Source organism: Phyllostomus discolor, chromosome 6 (assembly GCF_004126475.2).
Source record: "Phyllostomus discolor isolate MPI-MPIP mPhyDis1 chromosome 6, mPhyDis1.pri.v3, whole genome shotgun sequence".
Lineage (NCBI taxonomy): Eukaryota > Metazoa > Chordata > Mammalia > Chiroptera > Phyllostomidae > Phyllostomus > Phyllostomus discolor.
In genome coordinates this window covers 17061843-17082485 of record NC_040908.2, presented here as the reverse complement: position 1 = coordinate 17082485, position 20643 = coordinate 17061843, and the positions used below count along the sequence as shown (strand labels likewise).

Sequence of the window (20643 nt, the reverse complement as noted above, 5' to 3'; positions counted from 1 at the left end):
CTCCCTGAATGTCTGTGAGTCACTGGGAACTTCTGCCCCAATTAAAAATGGCCGCCAAAAGAAAGCAAAAGATACAGGAGAACTGGCAAAAACGGCAGACACTAACACACCATTCGAGGGGACGAGGTCACATAGGAAGTTCCCAGCCACACTTTTAGAGGAGGACAGGCTGAAAGAGAAGGGGGTCCGCCGGGAGGTCTGGAGTGGAACAGGAAGCCACGAGGCCTGGAGCACGGACGAGGAGGCCCACGGGGAAGCCTGCCTGGAGAAGCCAGTGGCAGGGCTTACGGAGCTGCGTGGGGACCCTCCTGGGACCGGGATGCCAAGCTGCAGACTTCGGCTTTTCTGAAAGACGGTACCTCTGACTGGCGCGTTCTGGAGCTGGCCTGGTTTGCAAAGGGAGGCAGGATTATGTGTTCTGGGGTGTTTTAAAGAGAATGGGGCTTAATGGCAGAAACCTGCCATTATTCCAAACGCGTATAACCTTTAAATAAATGATCCTTTTCCTTTTTCACCAAACTCTCGCATTAGAAGTCACGCTTCTTGGGGACAGGCGATCAAACCCCACAGCTGTTCCAGAACAGCACTGGCGGGGTTCTGTAACATGCTCGCCCTCATCCTCCTCAAGCCCCCCAAAACACCCTTAAGTAAACACATTTGTAAATACTTAGGGTGAGAGAGAATGATCAATTTAAATAAGATCCTTGAGCCATTTTTCCTGCCCCCCTCTCTTCTTCAATCACCCCACATCCTTACTCACCTAAAAATTGTCCTAGAAACTCCCACTGCTTATCCCTAGGTTAAGCAAACAGCCCCTTCCAGGTCATACTCCCTGGTGAGCATGCCAGCAACTATCAAGGTGCTCAGCTCTGAAGCCTTGCATCGAACAGGACCCACTCTCCAAAATGTTTAAGGCAAAAGGGTAATTCTGTACTCTGTGGAGTCACATGTCCAGCCCTAAGGCTTCTTCCTCGTACAAAGGCGGGCAGGGCAGGGCCTTCTCAATCAATCAGTGTGCGCGGAGCTGAGCTGGCAGGCTGCTGTTCTCACTAACCGCTCGCCAGATCTAACTCTGCACTTCCCTCTCTCAGAGCAGCGAGGTCACTTGCATGTTAACAATGTTCTCCCCTCCAAAGGCAACTATCCAGTTACCTCCATTGATTCTTTCTGGTTATTGCCAGGGAACCTCTGCAACCTAACAACCAAGTAAAAAGTTTCCTCATCTTTTTTTTTCTCGCAGATTAAGAAATTAAGTCTCAGGAAGATAAAATGAGTCGCTCACAACAAGGACAACAACAAACAGAGTTCTTATCAAGTAGGCGGTCCAGTGAGAAGTGTGACGCGTGCAAAGTCGTCTCTAACCCTCACCACAACCGCAGCAGACACACAGCACTGCGACCCCTTCCGGCAGTGGGCGACCAGCCTTGGGTTAAAAAAAGATTCCCCGCTCCAAATCACAGTGATTGGATTCCCCACTCCCAATCAAGCGCTGCACTGGGATTCAAGCCCATCAGGCGATGTGCAAGTTCTTAAAGGGTAACTAAAACAAAAAGACAACACTGGGTCTCTCACACTAATGTAAAATGAACACCTATCTATGAATTCATTAATTAATTATAAAACAAACAAGATGTTCCATCACGTCCAAAAGTTAATCACACAAAGAGCACAAGCATAGAAGCAATGGGGAACGATGACACCGGTTTGCTTCACGGATCCAAAACGAGCTTCCTCCACAAAAGAGGAAAAGGAATCAACTGTACCCGCAACCGACAAAACTCACTGACGTGCCTAAGGACGAGAATTATTTGCAATGCTGTCAGTTATTCACAATTTATAAAGTTGTAAAAGAAAATTTAGAAATAGTAAAAGCTGCAGACACTAATGATTGATTAAACCTTCAGGAAAAGCGCTCCGGACACCACCCACCCGGCTTCTACATCGGGCACCCAGTGGCCCTTTCGGTGCACTTCGCAGACTCTCACAGACTCTCCTTACACTGCCCTTAATCACTATGCACAGCGCCTATTTCTTTGTTTAGAAAAGAATCCAAGGCTTCAAGATCTCTGCCCATCACTAGAAAAAGAGTTAGTCCCCTACATAAAACTAATCTTTCGCTAAGATAAATTTCTCTCTTATCACATACTAAGGCAGAAATTTAGGCTTACTATGAATTTATGAATAAATGCAGACATGGATCAATTCATTGGATAGTCCAGCTTCCTAAGAGTCTTAAAACAAATAAGCATTTGGTTTTACAGTGTAGCAACAGAATCACTCTCTGGAGAAATAAAGACATAGTTAAATGGTCACTTACAAGTAACTGACCCCAAAATTAACTTCATTAGTGTCTTAATGGCCAACTTATGCACCTTAATTTCCACTGTTTTCTTCCATAAGAAAGTGTAAAGAACTAGTGAACAAAACCACATTTAACATGACCAAAAGCGGGAGCTCTCCCGCCCTACCTCTGCAGTAAAGAACAACAGGAAGACCCCTTCGTAACAGCCCTCCCAAGTTCCTTTCCCCCTCTATAAAAGGGTCTCCTCAGCTTTATTTTAGCACACTTGCAAGTGGCCCACCATAACTGCGTATTCCAGATTGTAATTCTTTGCTGTTCCCAAATAAATCCATTTTGCTGCAGAAATACATGGCTTTTTGTTTAAGGTCAACAGAAAGTAATCCCAGTCTAATTTACATCTCCAGTAAAATCAAGTAAATGTACTTTCCCCCACTGCTCCACCTAAGTGCAACCCACAACCACGCACACAAAAACAAGCAGAAGACCGGGAAGGCGGAGAGAAGGCAAACCAGTTAGTGGCCTTGGGACTCACACAATGACACAACGAGGAGTTCCCTGGGTTTTCCTTGAGCATCATATACCACAGGGACACAGAGCTCTCGAGAAGCCAGTCATGCAGAAATGCCAACAGGGGCTGATTAAAAAAAAAAAAAAAGTCCCTGCTCTGGCAAAGAACCAAGAAATGAGGAGCACAGCAAAACAGAAAACATTTATATAATAACCACTGCACTTCCGAGAAAAACACACGCAGAGCAAGAACTGTGGTCTGCCCCTACCGTGACAGCAAAGGCCAAGGAGGGATCCTCAACTTTCGTTCTCACCGGCTGTAAGGTTGTGCCTCCACATGCCCCACCGGAACCCCCCATCCCTGCAGGGGTGATATCAAAGGCCAGACCTTCCCTGCCAGGTGGTAGGGAGTAAGACCCACTTCCCCTGCCACAGAGTGTCTATGCAGACCACCTGGAGAGCCTGGACCTCAGGCCTAGTAATGCATGCAAAGCACTGAGGCGCCCCCTTCTAAGTCCCATGGGGATGGTATGAGACAAGGCCTAGCAGAGTGTGGACTTTCACGACCTCCTGGGATTAAGAAGGCCGTCGTCGCCTCCCAGTGGTGTCAGCCGAGGCCACGTGGAGGGCAATGAGGACAGCGAGGCAGCGCCAGGGGAGGGCTAGAAAGAAGCTGAAACTCCCACCCCTGCCTAGCAGCCCCAGGGAGTCCCACTTCGTGTGTTAACAGACCAATCCCTTGAAAACTCACAACTTACTCAAAATGGAAACAGATCACTTGAATAGCCCCGTAACAATTAAGGAAATTGAACTTGTAATTAAAAACTTCCTAGAAAAGAAATCGCCTGGCCCACACTGTTTCTTTAGAGAATTCTACCAATTGCTTAAAGAAGAATTAACACTTTCTCTTCCGGAAAGCACAATAATAAGGAGTACTTCTCAGTTCGTTTTATGAAGCTCGCATGACCCTGATGCAAAACCAAGAAAACGGGAGTGCCAAAAAAGAAGACTACAGACCAGTACATGAATACAGACACCAAGCTCCTTAACGTAACAGCCAACATAACTCGCATATACAAAAAGCTGAATTTAATCCCGGGATGCAAGTTCATCTCAATACTTAAGAATCAATTAATATAATCCACCATATTAACAAACTGAAAAATATTTACATGTGCATTATGCATCTATACAAAAAAATTATCTGGTAAAATTCAGTATCTGTTCCCGAGAAAAAGTCTTAGGAAGAAATAAAAATGGGAATGAAGGGGAACGTCCTCAATTAAATAAAGAGTATCTACAAAAAAGCCCAGAGTGAACATCACGACGCTCGGTGACACGAGACAAAACGCATGACACACTGGCCCTGTCATCAGGCACAGACAAGGGTGTCCACTCCCACCATTCCTATCTTTCTCAACAGAGCGCTGAGAGTTCTGGCAGTGCAGAAAGGCAAGTAGAGGAAACAAAAGCCACACAGAAAAGAAATAAAACTGTTCCTGTTTGCAGATGACATTACTATTTATGTAGAAAATCCCAAGAATTTTACCCCCAAAGTCCCCCAGAACTAGTGAGTGAGTTCAGCCAAGTAGCAGATACAAGATAACATTTTAAAAAAATAAAGCAACTCCAGCCCTGGCTGGCGTAGCTCAGTGGATTGAGCTCAGGTTGCGAACCAAAGTGTCGCAGGTTTGATTCCCAGTCAGGGTACATGCTTGGGTTGCAGGCCATGGCCCCCAGCAACTGCACATTGATGTTTCTCTCTCTCTCTTTCTCCCTCCCTTCCCTCTCTAAAAAAATAAATACATAAAATCTTAAAAAAAATAAAAATAAAAAATAAAGCAACTCTATATGAAGTGAAAAGACATCTTACAGAGTAACAGAAAGCTTTGGCGAGTCATATATATGATAAGGGATTTGTACCTACAATATATAAAGAACTGCTACAACTAAGTAATAAGACATACAAATGTCCAACACAGATAAGATGCTCAAATTCACTAGCTATTACAGAAATGCAAATCAAAACTACAATGAGATTCCAGCTCACACTTGTTAAAACCGCCATTATCAACCAGACAGGTAGTAAGTACTGGAGAGGTTGTGGAGAAAAAGGAACCCCCATTCATGGCTGGTGGGAATGCAAAATACTACAGCCACTACAGAAAACAGGATAGAGGCTCGTCAAAAAATTAAGAGTGACCATATGACCCAGCAACACCTCCCCTGGGTATCTATCCAAAAACTTTGGAAACACTTATTTGCAAGGATATATGCACTGCCTATGTTCATTGCAGCATTATTATTCACAGTGGCCAAGACACGGCAACAACCCAAGTGTCCTTCGATAGATGACTGGATAGTGAAGATGTGGTACATATATGCAATGGAATACTAGTCAACCATAAGAAAAGATTAAATAATGCCATTTACAACAACATGGATGGAACCTGAGAATATCATGCTAAGAGAAATGAGTCAGACAGGAAAAGTTAAGAACCATGTGACTTCAATGGGATATAAGACTAAAAGCAACAAATGAACAAAAAGAAAAACAAACACTCATAAACACAGACAGCAGTGTGGTGGTTACCAGAGGGAAGTGGGGCGAAGGCAGTAAAGGGGAAAAGGGGTCCGATACATAGTGATGGGTCGTGGGCATACGATGCACAATATACAGATGATATACCTTAGAACTGTACACTTGAAATCTATGTAATCTCATTAACCATTGTCACCCCAACAAATTGAATACATAAAACAAGGAAAAAAGGCAAATAACCCAATTAAAAAATGGGCAAGGGATCTGAATAGATTTCTCCAAAGAAAATAAACAAATGCCCAATAAGCACAGAGAGATGCTTAACATCATTTGCCATCAGAGAAATACAAATCAAACACCAGAGTGAAATACAACCTCACACCCAACAGGATGTTATAATACTGGGTTGGCCAAAAGGTTAGTGTAGTTTTTTCAGTGCCATGGCTCCAGTAGTGCTTACTCGTCTTTAACTTCATTGGAAACAATTTTGTTAGACTGTATTGTGACAGCTGTCATATCAGTGTGCATTCTTTAAAAACATCCAAACTGGTGAATTTTTATGCAGCCATTTTAATATTGAAGATGGAAGAAAATAAGCAACATTTTCGGTATATTATGCTTCATTATTTCAAGAAAGGTAAAAACACAACTGAGATGTGAAAAAAGATTTGTGCAGTGTATGGAGAAGGTGCTGTAACTGACTGAACATGTGAAAAGTGGTTTGCAAAGTTTCTTGGTACTACTGATGTTTTGGTCAAATAATTCCTTGCTGTGGGGCTGTCTTACACATTCGAAGATGTTTAGTAGCGCCTCTGGCCGCCAGAAGCCAATAGTGGGAGACAGCCGACATACTCAAAATATCCAAATCAATCAAATTATTGGTAAAAATAAAATATGTGTCTTTTATTTTACAGAAAAAATGAAACAAACTTTTTGGTCAACCCAATGCAACTTCTCTAGGATGGTATAATCAAAAAGACAGATAACAAGTGTTGGTGAGGGTGTGGAAAAATGGAAACCCTCCATTCCTTGCTGAAACAACCTGGAAAGCAGTCTGGCAGTTCCTCAAAAATTAAACATATAGTTACCATATGACCCAGAAATTCAACTACTAGGTATATATCAAAGAAAACTGAAAACATACATTTACAAAAAACTTGTACATAAACGTTCACAGCAACATTATACATTATAACCAAGAAGTGGAAACCACCCAAATGTCCATCAATTGATGAGTAGATAAATAAAATGTGGCCTATCCTCCATGACCAGTGTGGCTCAGTTGGTTGGCTGTCATCCTGCAAAGCTAAAGGTCACCAGTTCAATTCCCAGTCAGGGCATAGGCCTGGGTTGCAGGTTTGGTCCCCTATCATGGTGTGTACAAGAAGCAACCAATCAATATTTCTCTCCATCTCTTTCTCACTCCCTTCCCCTCCCTAAAAATAAATCAATAAAAAAATAAAAATAAATTTTTTAAAAAATGGCCTATTTATATAATGGAATGTTATACAACCATAAAAAGATATTAAGTACTGTTACATGCTACAACATGTAACCTTGGAAACATGCTAAGTGACAGAAGCCAGAAACAAAAGACCACATATTATATGACTCTACTTATATGAAATGTCCAGAACAGGCAAATCTTTAGACAGATTAGTACAGTAGTTGCCTAGAGCAAAGGAAGAGAGGGGGAAGAGAATGAGGTGTCACTGCTAATGGATACAAAACTTCTTTTTAAGTAGATGAAAATGTTCTAAAATTAATTGTGGTGATGCTTGTACAGCTCAATGAACATTTTAAAAATCACTGAGATCCATGGCTGACTTCTTTGTAGAAATTCACAAGCTGATTCTAAAATTCATATGGACTTGCAAGGGACCCAAAATAGACAACACAATCTTGAAAAAGAGCCAAGTAGGAAGGCTCATACTTCCTCTTTTCACAACTTACCACGCAGCAACAGTAATTAAGGCAGCAGGGTACTACCATAAGGACAGACACATAGCTCAGTGCAGTAGAACTGAAATTTCAGAAATAAATCCGTGCACCCATACCAGTGACTTTCAACCTTTTTCATCTCATGGCATACATAATCTACTAAAATTCTGTGACACCCCAAAGAATGTATTTTTTTGCTGATCTGACAAAAATAGGTATAATTTTGATGCATTCATACAATCTAGGGAAAAAGAGGTCAATGCCCCTGACTAAATAGTCAGGCACTCCATGTGTTAAAAATTCTTGCAGCACACCTGTTGAGAATCGCTGGCCTATACAACCACCCACCGTCTGACCCAGCAACTGCACTCCTCAGCATTTATCCCGGTGAAATGTCCACATAAAAACCTATTCATGAATGTTCATAGCAGCTTTATTCATTATAGCCAAAAACAAGAAATAACCCAAGATGTCCTTTAGTGGGTAACTCCATACCAAAGAATATGGAAGACAGTAAAGAAAAGAAGAAAGAAACAAACTACGGATAGATGCAACAGCTTGGATGAATCTCTGAGGAATTTTATGATAAATGAAAACAGACAATCCCAAACGTTACACACTGTATAATTCCATCTATGTAACATTCTTGCAGTTATACAGAATTACAGAGATGGAGGACACACTGCCCGCTGTCAGGGGTCAGGGAAGGGAGTGTGTGGCTGTCCAAGGGCTACAGAAGAAGTCCTTATGGTGAGACTGGCATGTATCTTGGCAGTACCAAGTCAATTTCTGGTTGTAATACTGTACTGTAGTTTTGCAAAAGGTTACCTGTTGGGGACCACCCTGTCTGGTCTCAGGAAGCTGTAACCCCCTGTGACTTAGGCTGAGTGAGAGACCTCTGGACCAGGAGCCACTAAGGAGACAAAACTTATTTCCCTGGCATGACGCTTGCCTGTTCCGTGCCTGACCTCATAAGCTTGATCAGTTAGCCAATGACAGGTAAGACTTCCCATGGAGGGAATTGCCTAAGACAGGCGTGATCACGAGGAGGCCTCTGGGAAGAGACTTGGGGCTGTGGAAATGAAGGGGTGATGGACATCAACCCCTGCCCCCTTGGCTTTGTCAAAGCCTGAGTTCTTGTTCTTAGAAGTGAGTAATCCAAGTCTCCTGGCTGCCTTTGTCTTCTCTGTTAACTCAGGCCTGCAGAAATAGCAGGGGCAGTGCAGCCCAGACCAGAGTCGGCAGACCCCCGGGGTAATCAGGCCTGGGACATAGAATATACAAGATCCTATGAGATCTGTTTGCTGGAGGATGTTATTAGATTAGAATTTGAAGATACAGACAGGAAACCAAAACTAGCCCTTTGAGCCCCGTTAGAACTTTCAAATGATAAAATTCCAAGCTCTGCCCAGAATCATAGCGGGGGTTCTGTCTGCACCTTTGTAAGTCACCTACTTCTTTTGATCTTTTCTGCCAGACTGTGAATCCACAAACTAAGTCTGTATTCTCAATAAAAGTCTGCCTGGGAATGGAGACGAGGCGCTCCCCACTAGAGAGAGTGGCCATTCCGTTCCTACTTCCCCACAGGACCTGGTTGTCTCTGTGTATATTTTTCTTGCGTGTTGACGAGCCATCTGCAGCGTTCCGTGGTCACTGCCAGCTAGTGAGCGTGCATCAGTCACCATTGGGGAAAACTGGGTAAAAGGTACATGGGATCTCTCTTATTTATTAGACCTGCATGTGATTCTAGAATTATCTCAACATAGAGTAATTTTTTTAAAAAGGAATCCCTAAATGCTGCTGTATAATAAATCTACATAAACATAAAGAGTATTTATTGGGTTGGCCAAAACATCCACATGGTTTTTTCCATGAAACAAAAGACACATTTTTCATTTTCACCAATAACTTCATTGATTTGGATATTTTGAGTATGTCGCCTATGTCACACACAGTATAATGGTGATTGTTCTCAGTTAATGTCTCAGTTTGATCATTATCAACCGCAACTGTTCTACCCAACTGCGGAGCACTGTCCACTGAAAAACCTCCAGCATGAAACTTCGCAAACCACTTTTGACACATTCAATCAGTCACAGCACCTTCTCCGTACACTGCACAAATCTTTTTTGGAGTCTCAGTTGCATCTTTACCTTTCTTGAAATAATCAAGCATTATATCAAAAAATATTGCTTCTTTTCTTCCATCTTTAATATTAAAATGACTACACAAAAACTCACCAACTTTGATAAGTTTTTCTTATGTGCACGCTGATATGACAGCTGTCACAATACAATCTACCACAATTGTTTCCACTGAAGTTAAAGACAGCTGAGCACTCCTGGAGCCATCTTACGGAAACGACAAAATGAACTTTTTGGCCAACCCAATACTTTTTTCCAAATGGAAGTAGCTAGTAGGAAAACACAGATGCCAAGGGAGAGAACGAGAGACTGACTCTAAGTTCATAACTTTAAATAACTAATCTAATCTCTTCACCTGTAAAACACAGCTTAATAAATATCACAACTGAATAATGACCTTCTCGAAAGATACCTTGAAACCTGTAAACATTACCTCGTGTGTTTTGGGGGAGGGGACAGGGGAGGGACACCTTAGTAGGTATGATTACATTAAGTGTTTTGAGATGGGGGGGTAACCTGGATTATCAGCGTGGGCCCTAAATATAAATATATTATAAATAAAATAAAATAGATCATATTATAAATAAAACATAATAGGTACCTATAGGGTATATATTATAAATATAATAGATTATAATACTTAGATAATATAATCTATAAATATTATATTATTACTATAATATATAAATACTATATATATCCTTTTAAGAAGGAGCCCAAGGGAAACTTGACCCCAGACAAAAGGAGACAACGTGACCACGGAGGAGGGAGCTGGAGACTGCGGTGCTCTGCCACACACCAGCCACGAGGGTGGTCCCCGGAGGCCAGGAGCAGCCAGGAGCAGCCAGGAGCAGGTTCTCCCCCAGATCCTCTGAAGTGGGGAACCGCCCTCCCTCCAACGCTTTGATCTCGGCCCACTGATCTGGACTTTGGACCTCTGGCTCCAGAACTGTGAAAAAAACCACTTCTGGTGTATTAAGCCACCAAGATGGTGGTAATTTATTACAGGAGCCACAAGAAACTAATACAAATTCTCATCCATCTCCTGAAACGTTATAGTACACAGCTAACAAATATGCATGGAAAAGGCCTCTGAGATGTCTGAAGTATAGTGCAAAAAAAGAAGAGTTCTTGATTCAAAAGAATAATATATAGTACCCCTAAGATTGGAGGGTCAAAGATATTTATATAAAAGGAGAGATAAATATGACTTTGGGAACAACCATATCCAATGCAGACTCAGTTCACCAAAGATTCGTCATCTCAACAGACAGCCGCTGTAGCAAAGACCCAGTCTTGATTGACTCTGACTTCTAGCGTGTTTCTTCTCCGCAGCGAGCACGGTCTGCAGGGGGCTGGTTCGCCGCTCCCACAAATGAACCCATCAGCACTCTCTGGCCTACTCTAGGCCATTGCAGCCCGCTTCCACAGGTCTCTCCCATTCTTACAGAGATCAAAGTAACACAATTCTTCCTTAATCAATTGGTCCTAATGAACAGACCCGCTAAAAATACAACTTAAGTTCCAACCTGCAGTTATTCACGCTAACAAGTATATGATTCCCTTAATTCACAAACTCTCTCTCCAGTTTGAATACATCATAAAATACCAGTTTATATATGTTCATAGCAGAAAAATTAAAATCCAGTAACATATGTTTAATGAATTTCAGAATGCTGTAATGGGACATGCGAGAGTATGAAAACAGTGCCAAAACAATCATGTTAACACATGGAAGTTGAAAAGGGCAAACAGATGTCTCATTTAAAACTCCGTTACAGAAAGAATCACCCCAAACAGCTACATTCAGCTAATTTCAATAGGAAATTTCATTCAGCATGGACATTCAGAAATTTTGGACATAACTTGTAATACAAGGCATACTCTATTCAAATAATCTCTTACACTTAAGGCCGCATCAGTACAGTATATTTTAAATTTAAAGTAGATTAAAACAGGCATTATGGTACAGACTCTGGAACTAGACTACCCAGGTTCAAATCCATATAACTTGACCTCTCTGGCCCTCTGTTTCCTCCTAGATTTACCTCATTGGGGAAGTTATGAAGTTGTTAAAGGAGTTAAAAACTTAAGGCACTTAGAACTGAACCTGGTTATCTAGTAAGCTCTCAATAAATTTTGACTCCTATTAGTATTATTATCTATTAAAATAGAGGATCACTATTACCACATACGGACCTCGTAATAGTTTTGCAACTGCCATGCTTACCTTGCACCTTAGAACACCTATTGGTGACAAAATTTCATTGATCTCTGTACTAAAGGCATAGCTTTGTTTACACCCCTCTAGACAGTAAGCTCAAGGACAGGAACCAAGTCTTATGCAACTCTGCTGGAACTACCAAGTTCATGGTAAGTGTCCAAAATGTTTGCATTAAGTAAATAAACATTTACTTACTTCAAGCCACTCCTTTTTACCATCATTTCCTTCCTAATGCCAAACAGGCAAACTTTTCTTTAAAGGCTATACAATATAAAGAAAAAATAATTCTAAGAAAGTATTTGTATTACAACAACAGGCCAGCAGAAATAGTAAGAGCCACAGACAAGGGTACCTTCCCCACGATACCTGCACATTCCTGTGGGGGAAGAGTCACTGTCAGGGTTAAAACAACCCTTGCACTCCACCCTCGAGCCACACAGCAGAAAGAAAGGGCGCCACCACTCACTTCTCTTCCCTCGTCACTCCCGTATTCCCATCTTTTATCCATCACTTGCTTTGTCACACCACTGGATACCAGCTCACCAACGTGCCGTCTCCCTGCTCCACAAGTTCTCCCAAGAGGATTAACTACATCCATAATAAACATACAATGGGGGTGATCCCCTATTTGAGACGGAAAACTAAGGGAAGCACAAACCTTCTCTTCATTGTCCCCAGAACAGTCATCTGCTTCCTCCGAGGAGTGGACAAAGGACGTTTTCAGAAACCTCAGCTGAGAAGGACTGCGGGTCACCGCTGCAGTGATGGCTGCTCTTGCGAGTCCGCCCCGGCCGCCTCCTCCTTATCACAGGAGGATGCCCTGCTGCCAGGGGCGGAGGACCAGGGAGAGAGACGCAATGGACACTTTCTGTCCGATCAGACCGAAGCCCACAGAGGCCTTGTTTGAGCTTTCCCCCACTGCTACAGGAAACCCACCAGAGGCTTTTCTTTGCTCTGTTATAACAGCTAGAACCTTGCAGCCAAAGGAATCATGGCAAGTCCTCGCTACCCAAGAGCAGTCAGCATGGAGGAAAAAGGGAATGACTTCTCTTAAACAGGGACCTCACTTCACAATGATGAGAAAGAGATTTGATTAGTTTCCCCCCCAAAAAATCAAAATATTAATTTATTTTCATGATGTATCTTATATTTACCAAAGTTTACCTTACATTTGCAACTATGCACTAATTCTTAGGACAAGAAACTAAAGAAACCAATCAACTGGTAGAATTTGGAACATAATTTTGTGAACTGTATATGAGCATAAATGACAAACTTGACTTCACATTTGCCTTTTGCAAGACAATTATATAAAAGTCATTTTTTACCCACAACAATTGAGTAGACTCTGCTTTTGTAAACAGAAATAAAACTTCTAAAATTAAAAAATAAAAATAGAATAAATGTTGTTTTAAAAAAAATAGATACATTTCATCATTCATTCCCCTAGAGCCTCTCATACTACCTCTAAAAAACATTCTAGAAAGCCCTGGCTGGCATAGCTCAGTGGACTGAGTGCGGGCTGCAAACCAAAGTGTCGCAGGTTCAATTCCCAGTCAAGGTACATGCCTGGGTTGCAGGCCATAACCCCCAGCAACCGCACATTGATGTTTATCTCTCTCTCTCTCCCTCCCTTCCCTCTCTAAAAATTAAAAAAAAAAAAAACAAAAAACATTCTAGAGCACCTCTCTCTCCTAACCCCGATTTTCCTCATCAATAGGTAACTGGTCTAACACTGCCAAATTCTCACAAGAGCCTCTTTATAACAGTCTAGTGCACGAACCTCAGGCGTGCAACCTGAATTCTCACATGAACATACACCCCTTAACCACCCTCAGCTCAAGACACAGAACATTCCCAGCATCTCAGAAGGTTCCATCATGCCGGTTCTTGGTCATTACTGCCAACCCCCTCCCCCACACACAGGAACACTATTCTGTTTCTGAAGTTCAACGAAATGGAATCTCACAGTGCTTATGTTTGGAACAGTTCTCCACCTTGCTCGGAATTCGTGAACTCCTGCGTCTCCGCAAGGTTTGCTATTTCACCTGGCAGTCGATTTGGAATGCATTTGTTTTATGCTGTCGGGTGCTAGACAACTCTGGTGTTATGAGTGTTTCGGTAGAGATCAGCTTTATAACTAGAGAATTCATTTGTGATTAGTTCTATATTAGAATGACTTCTGTATACATGTACTAAACACTTAATGTGGAAAAAAACTCTAATACCCATTATTCTTGCTATTCTTGCATTTTACCCTGAACATGACAGATAATTCTTCCCACTCCTTTTGTGTGGCTGCCTTCCAATCTCCAATGGGGCCAACTTTACACTAGACACTGCTGACTTTTGATGACAGAGTTAAGTTTTCTAGTCTCAGAAATCAGAGGACTAGAAGAAGTTATAAGTCTGATTTTGTGACATATTTGACCCAACAAACTTAAAAGAATTTATAATTCTCCCAAAACCCAGCAACAAAGAACTGCCTGCTCTGTCCTTTTTCCTAAGTGAGCTAATATCAATCTGTAAACATACAGCTGCCAAAAAACAAAACACTCACTTTATTCCTCTTTACCGTCAGCGGTCACCTGCTCCCCTCCCCCACCTCACTGTTCTTCACATCCAATCTTCATTCCAAGTATGTGCTGTGGACTCTGAACACAGCCAACACCCTGGTTCACCCCCTTATCATCTCTTGTCTGGAGCATGGAAACTGTCCTCCTCCTTACATTGTCTTTCGCCCTGTCACCAAAGTCACCTCTCCAGAACATGAGGTTTGACCATGTTATTCATCCAACTAAAATCCTTCTATAGGTCCCACTGCCTATGGGATAGTCACCCTCTTAGCTGAGAATTTACAACCTGGCCCGAACCCTCCCTGGATTCTTTCTCAGCAGCTCCTGCGAAACTCTGGTTTAACCCCTGGACACCCATGATCTCTCACTCGCCCTGACCCGGCATTGCTTTCTCCTTTGCTAGAAGCCCCTTCTCCCTTCATCCTGCAGGCAGCTCCCTCACTTTCTCAGCCAGGGCCACCCCAGTCAAGGCAACTATTCCCTTGTATGTGTTCCCACAGCCCTCTGTACCCACCGCAACTACATCACACTGCATTCGTCATTTCATTTGTTCATCTCGTTCACTGGTTTATACACTTCTAGAGCCAGGGCACCTCCCTAGACTCCTCAAGGGCAAGGTCAGGATTTAATCTTTACATCCCAGGGACTTGTTAGAACAATTCCATTAAGGCTCAATGAAAAAAAAAAAAATGAATGTCCCAGCCTGTTTGACTCATGTCATCTTTTTTTTCTGTAAGCAGAAACTAAAAGAATTAGTGCAGATACATCAAATCAATAAAGCTAACTTCTCTTTTAAAAGTCACCCAGCAAATTAAAAAGTTTAATAAAAACTAAAATCTCCCTTAACTATTGATTTGTGCTTCCTGTTAGAAATCAGTCATAGCTCTTTGTTTTAAAATACCTTTTAAAATAATGGACATCAAAGATAGAATGAATAATGCCACTTAACTAAAGTAACTGTAGTCATCACCATATAAATCCCTACTGGATGCCAACAGAATGAATCACAGTTATTTATACTAATAAAAGATCACAAACAAAATTACTTCACTGAAAAATTTGTTCATATATATATATATCCCCTCAACACGTAACACTTCTGCATGGTGGTTAAGAACATCAGCTAGAATCACAATGCTAATTGTGTGACTTCTGGCCAATAACCTAAATTTCAATGTGCTTCAGTTTCCTCATCCGTAAAACAAGGACAACAGAAGTGCCACTTCACAAAGTTTCTGGGTGATTGAGTTAGCATACACACAAGGCCCTCGGGACAGTGACTGGCAGAGCAGTGATAAATGTCAACTGTTAGCGTAGGGTCTTTTTCTCTTTTCTCACAGCTGTGTAATGAGATTGGCCAAACATGCTATGCCCATTTCAGAGATAAGGCAGTAACAGAGAGATCACTGACTTCCCTAAGCTATTTTAAGTGGCAGAGCTGGAACTGGAAACCATACCTAACCCCAGGCCAAAATGAGCAAACCTCCACCAATCCAGTTTGGAAGAAAGGTCCTTTTGGGTTTTCCACACTGTTTCCTATGGTTTGTCAGCAATGGCCACCCTAAAAACCGGTGGGAACAGATGGACTACCCCACTTGCTCAAGTTCAAAGGTAGGAGCAGCCTCTGACACAGAGAAGGCACTCCAAAGACAACAGACGGCCTCTGATGACCAAAACACAAAGCACCACTGTGCTTTCTGAATAACAGAACAAGGCACTCCACAGAAGCAAGCCTGCTACCAAAAGTCCCTTAATATTATGTTTATCTGTCCCATCAAAGTACAATGTGGCCATACAAACTTAAAAAAGAAAATAATTTTTAGTGAATAATCTCCTTTTGCCCTCAAAATTGTAAGTTTTGCAAAAAGGACTCTCATCAAGACAAGTTTATCAAGTTTTTTGAAAACTAACCCAAAATGCCTTTGCATAAATAAGTGGCTGACATGAGAAGACAGTATTTCATCTCCATAAAACCTTTACCAGTACTTATTTAAAGTACTTTCCTGGGCTTAATCTGAATTCTAAACCTAAGCCTTAATTACAGCCATGTGCACATGTAATATAGTTAATAAGCTTCTAAGGCAGATGCAATGTCCCTGATGCACCCACCTGAACCAGGTAAGTACAAAGAAGTAAACACCACGAAAACGACACCTCTCTTTATCTTTCTTCAAGTGGGCACGCAGAAGTTAGGATAGATCTTAATGATCACACTTGCCACAGCCCCTGGGAAAGGTCTACCTTTTCTGTTATGGCACTGTCACTCTGGCACTTACAGGTAGGTGTCTGGTACCTGTAGAATACACAGATAAGGCAGCTCCATGCCCTGTGCTGGACAGCTCGCGTCCAAAACTCACACCTGGTGGCCTCTTGGGATGTTCTGCACACGTGATTTAACAACGGCAGAGCTCAGACTACGTTCCGGGTGGTGCGGCTCCCAGACCCACCCAGATCTGACGCAGGAAGGTGCTGATGCTCATCTGTAAACAGAGACCGGACACCAGGTCCCCCACATCCCACAGCCACCTTGCCCTCGCGACCCGGCACGCGCGGCCCCGCGGCCCTCGACACCTCAGCCTGCCTCTGGGAGTCGCTTCTCAGCGCCTCCCCTTACCTGAGCCAGCAACGCCACCAGCTGCGTCGCGATCCCAATTCCCGGTCAAATGCCCGTTACCCGGGCAGCAGCCCGAGAGGCCCGAAGCTCAGGGGGAAGAGCTGGTAGTACCGCTCCCCCTCCAACTCGGGGATCCCTCGGCCGCTGCCGCCATTTTCCCCGCACCGTAAACCCCACCTGACAGTTCCAGTCTCCCACCTGTGACCAGCAGGAGACAACGTGTGACACCGTGGGGGCGCGTGCACAAGTCGGGGAATCCGTCGGGGTCACAACCTCAGCGCAGAACCCGCCGCTAATTCATCCCGAAGCGGGAGGCGTCCAGCCCGTCGCCGTAGTAATGCGTCCGAACAGGCCTCACACTGATTGGCTGCGAGCTCGGTGACGTGTAGGCGTCCCCGGCTACACGGGAAGCCCCGGTCCTAGGTACCCCGCCCTTGCCCCGGGCACCCCAGGCTCCTGTAGTAGAGGGGCTTCCTTAAAGGGTCCGCGCTCATTTCCTCTCCTGGCCTCTTGGCCGGGAGGGACAGAGTGAGCGAGGCTTGTAGGGGCGAGAAGGAGTAGAGGAAATCTCACAGTGGCCATTGCCCCAGTGAACTGATGGCCCGTCCAGCTCCTCAAGTTTCAGATTGGAAAACAAACCTGGGAGGTTTAATTTACAAGTCAGATTTACTAGCACCAAGTCCCGGGGCAAATCAGAGGAAGAACCCGTTCTAGAACGCAGATTCCCGATACGCAGCGCCAAGCTCTCCCCAGCACAAGCAGTATTTCCTAGGGCTGGGGAAACATTCCCTTCTCGGAGCACCCACAGCCCTTTCTTCAGACCCCTGATAAAAGGTAGCTAGTCATCACTTTCTGCTGTGGCATGTGGGTCCCTAACCTGCTAGACTTTAAAGCACCATAATGGTGGGGACCGGTTAAACCTCTCCATTTTCTACACAATGTCTTCCTCCTGCTGACCTTCAACAAAGATTCAGTGAATTCAAATGTTTAAAATAATGAAACACAGCCACAGATCACACACATAGCCTCTGTCATTCATGTTATGTTTATGTATCTTAGTAGTTTATTGAACAAGGCACGCGGCGAGGGTTGTTTTTTTTTTTTAAGTACAAAGGTTCATTTCCTCACAAACTGTATGCTGTAACAATAATTCTAGGTTAGGGATGCATAGCCCCAACATAGTTAAATTATATCCCCAAATTCTCTGTGAATCAAGTTCCTGTGCTCCTAAGTTGGTTTCATAAACTCTCCGATTTTGTTCAGAAATATTGAAATATTTTGGATGTGCTAAAATTGCATGATTAGGAAAGGAAGCTAAACTCTGACAGAGGGAAACGCCAATACAAAAGCCAGGTACTTCTGTGAACTTTACCCACATTTTTATCTTTAAAATGAGATTGCAATTGAGATCTTTTAAAGATCTCTAATTTTCTTTCCCCCACTCCTACAAGTTTTAAGTTTCTTAATGTCAGAGACCAGGGGAAAAACGCTGAAGGCCCTGGAGATGGGTTTTGAAATCCAAAATCATGTAATAGTTTATCTCTGCATCTTTGTAAATGAATAGACCTGCCAACTGAGAAAAAGAACTCTATGCATTTGCATAGATAGTGGATGTTGAATAAAGGTTAACTGACTTGAATGAATCATCCTGATTTCCTCATTTCACCTTTTGCTGTTGGTCTTTCTTTGGGTGAAGTGGTGGAACCTGAAAGAAAGGATGAAAACTGTGGGGTCCAGGGGTTTTAGCTCTTTTTTGTACCCCAAACACTTCTGACACCCACCACATGGGTGGGTTTTCTACACCAAGCAATTCTCCAATTCTCTGTGGACACCAACTGGGTGTCCTACAATGTAATTCAATTCTGCTGCTGACTACTCGGGTAATGCAGACCCCACAGGTTAAGGCTCAGTCTGTTGTGTCGCCCACTTCAGACACTAATCCAAAGCCCAGGCCTGCAGTACTTCTGGCCCACTCACTATAAACTGAGTATTCCCCAGACACCCTGCTTGGGTTTGAATTTGCTAGAACAACTCACTAAACTCAGGAAAACACTTTACTTTTATTGGTATTAGAAAGAATCCAAATTTATTTTAAGAATATGACTTTGGAACAGCCAAATGGAAGAGATACATAGGGTGAGGTATGGTAGGTGGGAGGGAGTGGGGAGCTTCCACGCCCCCTCCAAGCGTGTGCCCTCCCAGCACCTCAATGTGTTCAGCAACCCGGAAGCTCTTGAAATCCATTGCTAGTGTTTTTTTCATGAGGATTTCATTACATCATTGGCCTTTAGTGATAAACTCAAACCCCCCCCCTCACCCCTCCCTGCAAGTCTAACTGTGGGGTTCAAAGTTTAAACTCTCTAATCACAGAGTTGGATTTTCGGGCAAGCAGCCTCCGCCCTCAAAGAGTCATGAGCATACATTCAGGCTAAAAGGGACTTGTTATGAATAACAAAAGATCCCCACCCCTCAACAAAATACAAGGTTTTCAGAAGCTCTATTCTAGGAATAGGGACAAAGACCAAATATATATTTCTTATTATATCACAATATTACAGAAGGTACAAGGGGAAAGACTGCAGGACAAATGCAAGGAGTGTGGCATTCAAGCACCCAGCTAAGTCCCAACGAGGGTATGACCAGATAGAGGCCCAAACCACCCTACTGCAATTTGGGTAAATTTATGCTGATGTCATCCAGAAGATTGGGGAGGGGTGGGGAGTGGAGTAGTCTGGAGTCCCCTACAAAAAAAGGTACCCTCACAATGCACAACTGACCTTCTGAACATTTCCTGTAATATGTATCTGCTAGGATTTCCCATGTTGATTACTTGTACTGTGTGTTCAACATGCTACTTAAAATACATGAACTTATAACCTGGCTGGGTTTTCCAGTCATTTGGAGTGTCCTCCCCATACACCAAAAGGTTACGGGTTCAATTCCCAGTCTGGGCACATACCTAGGTTATGGGTTCCATCACCTGTCAGGGTGAGTATGGGAAGCAACTTCAATGTCTCCCTCTCTCTTTCACTTCCTCTCTCTCTCAAATCAATAAACATACCCTAGGATGAAGATAATAATAATAATAATAACACATCAATTTATAATACAATTGGATCATGAACATCTCTGATCATAAACTTTATAAGTTAGGTAAATGCCAAGGAAGCAAAAAAATTCAAATTGTACAGAAAACACCTTTGTCCCACATCAGGTGATAACTCTATTCATAACTTACTGATGCTTGGTAAGGAAGGTCCTTTGCATTAAGAACGAGGGTAAAACTATTCTCAACCCCCTATCCTTGATGGTGTGGATAAAAAAGGGGTTCTATGGAAAGTAACCTCACAGGGTGATCTGATCATAAATTCCTAACTGAGCAGGTCATGCTGGGTTGTCACACCCCAGGTCTACAACTTTTGTAGTAAAAGGTTTATCTTTGCCTTCCGCAAGCCTTGTCCATTGTTTTGGGGCATCTGGGTTAACACACTTTTGAAATAAGCTTACCTACTTTCAAGAGAGCACCTTGTTAACTCTCCTGGAATCCAATTTCCACCTTGCTTTCTTCCACTCTCATGTAACCTTCTTTACATTCCCTCCTCAATATCAAATACATAAAAGGAACTACAAAACTGTCATTCTCTGGAGCATTTGTGATCTTGCTTCCCAGCAATTGTCATCCGTTTTGGCTTGAATAAACTCTTATTAAAATTCTGTTCAGGTTTGCATGTTCTTATGTCAACAATGGAATAATAGTTTCTTAGATTTTTCCCCCATAGAATTGCCCTAAAAT

The 20643-nt window shown here is 42.8% G+C and overlaps 1 protein-coding gene across 2 annotated transcripts in view; it reads right to left on the bottom strand.

Moving 5' to 3' along the window:
• Positions 1–17214, bottom strand: part of LCLAT1 (lysocardiolipin acyltransferase 1) — a 150585-nt gene extending 133371 nt beyond the window's left edge. Inside the window, exon 1 of one of the 2 annotated variants that reach the window (XM_028517438.2) lies at positions 17049–17214. The gene's annotated coding sequence lies outside the window, so the exon portion shown is untranslated. Of the gene's footprint in view, positions 1–16850; positions 17012–17048 lie in introns of those variants that run through there. The other variant, XM_036027799.1, reaches the window with a different exon arrangement.
• Between the last annotated feature and the right edge of the window lie 3429 nt (positions 17215–20643).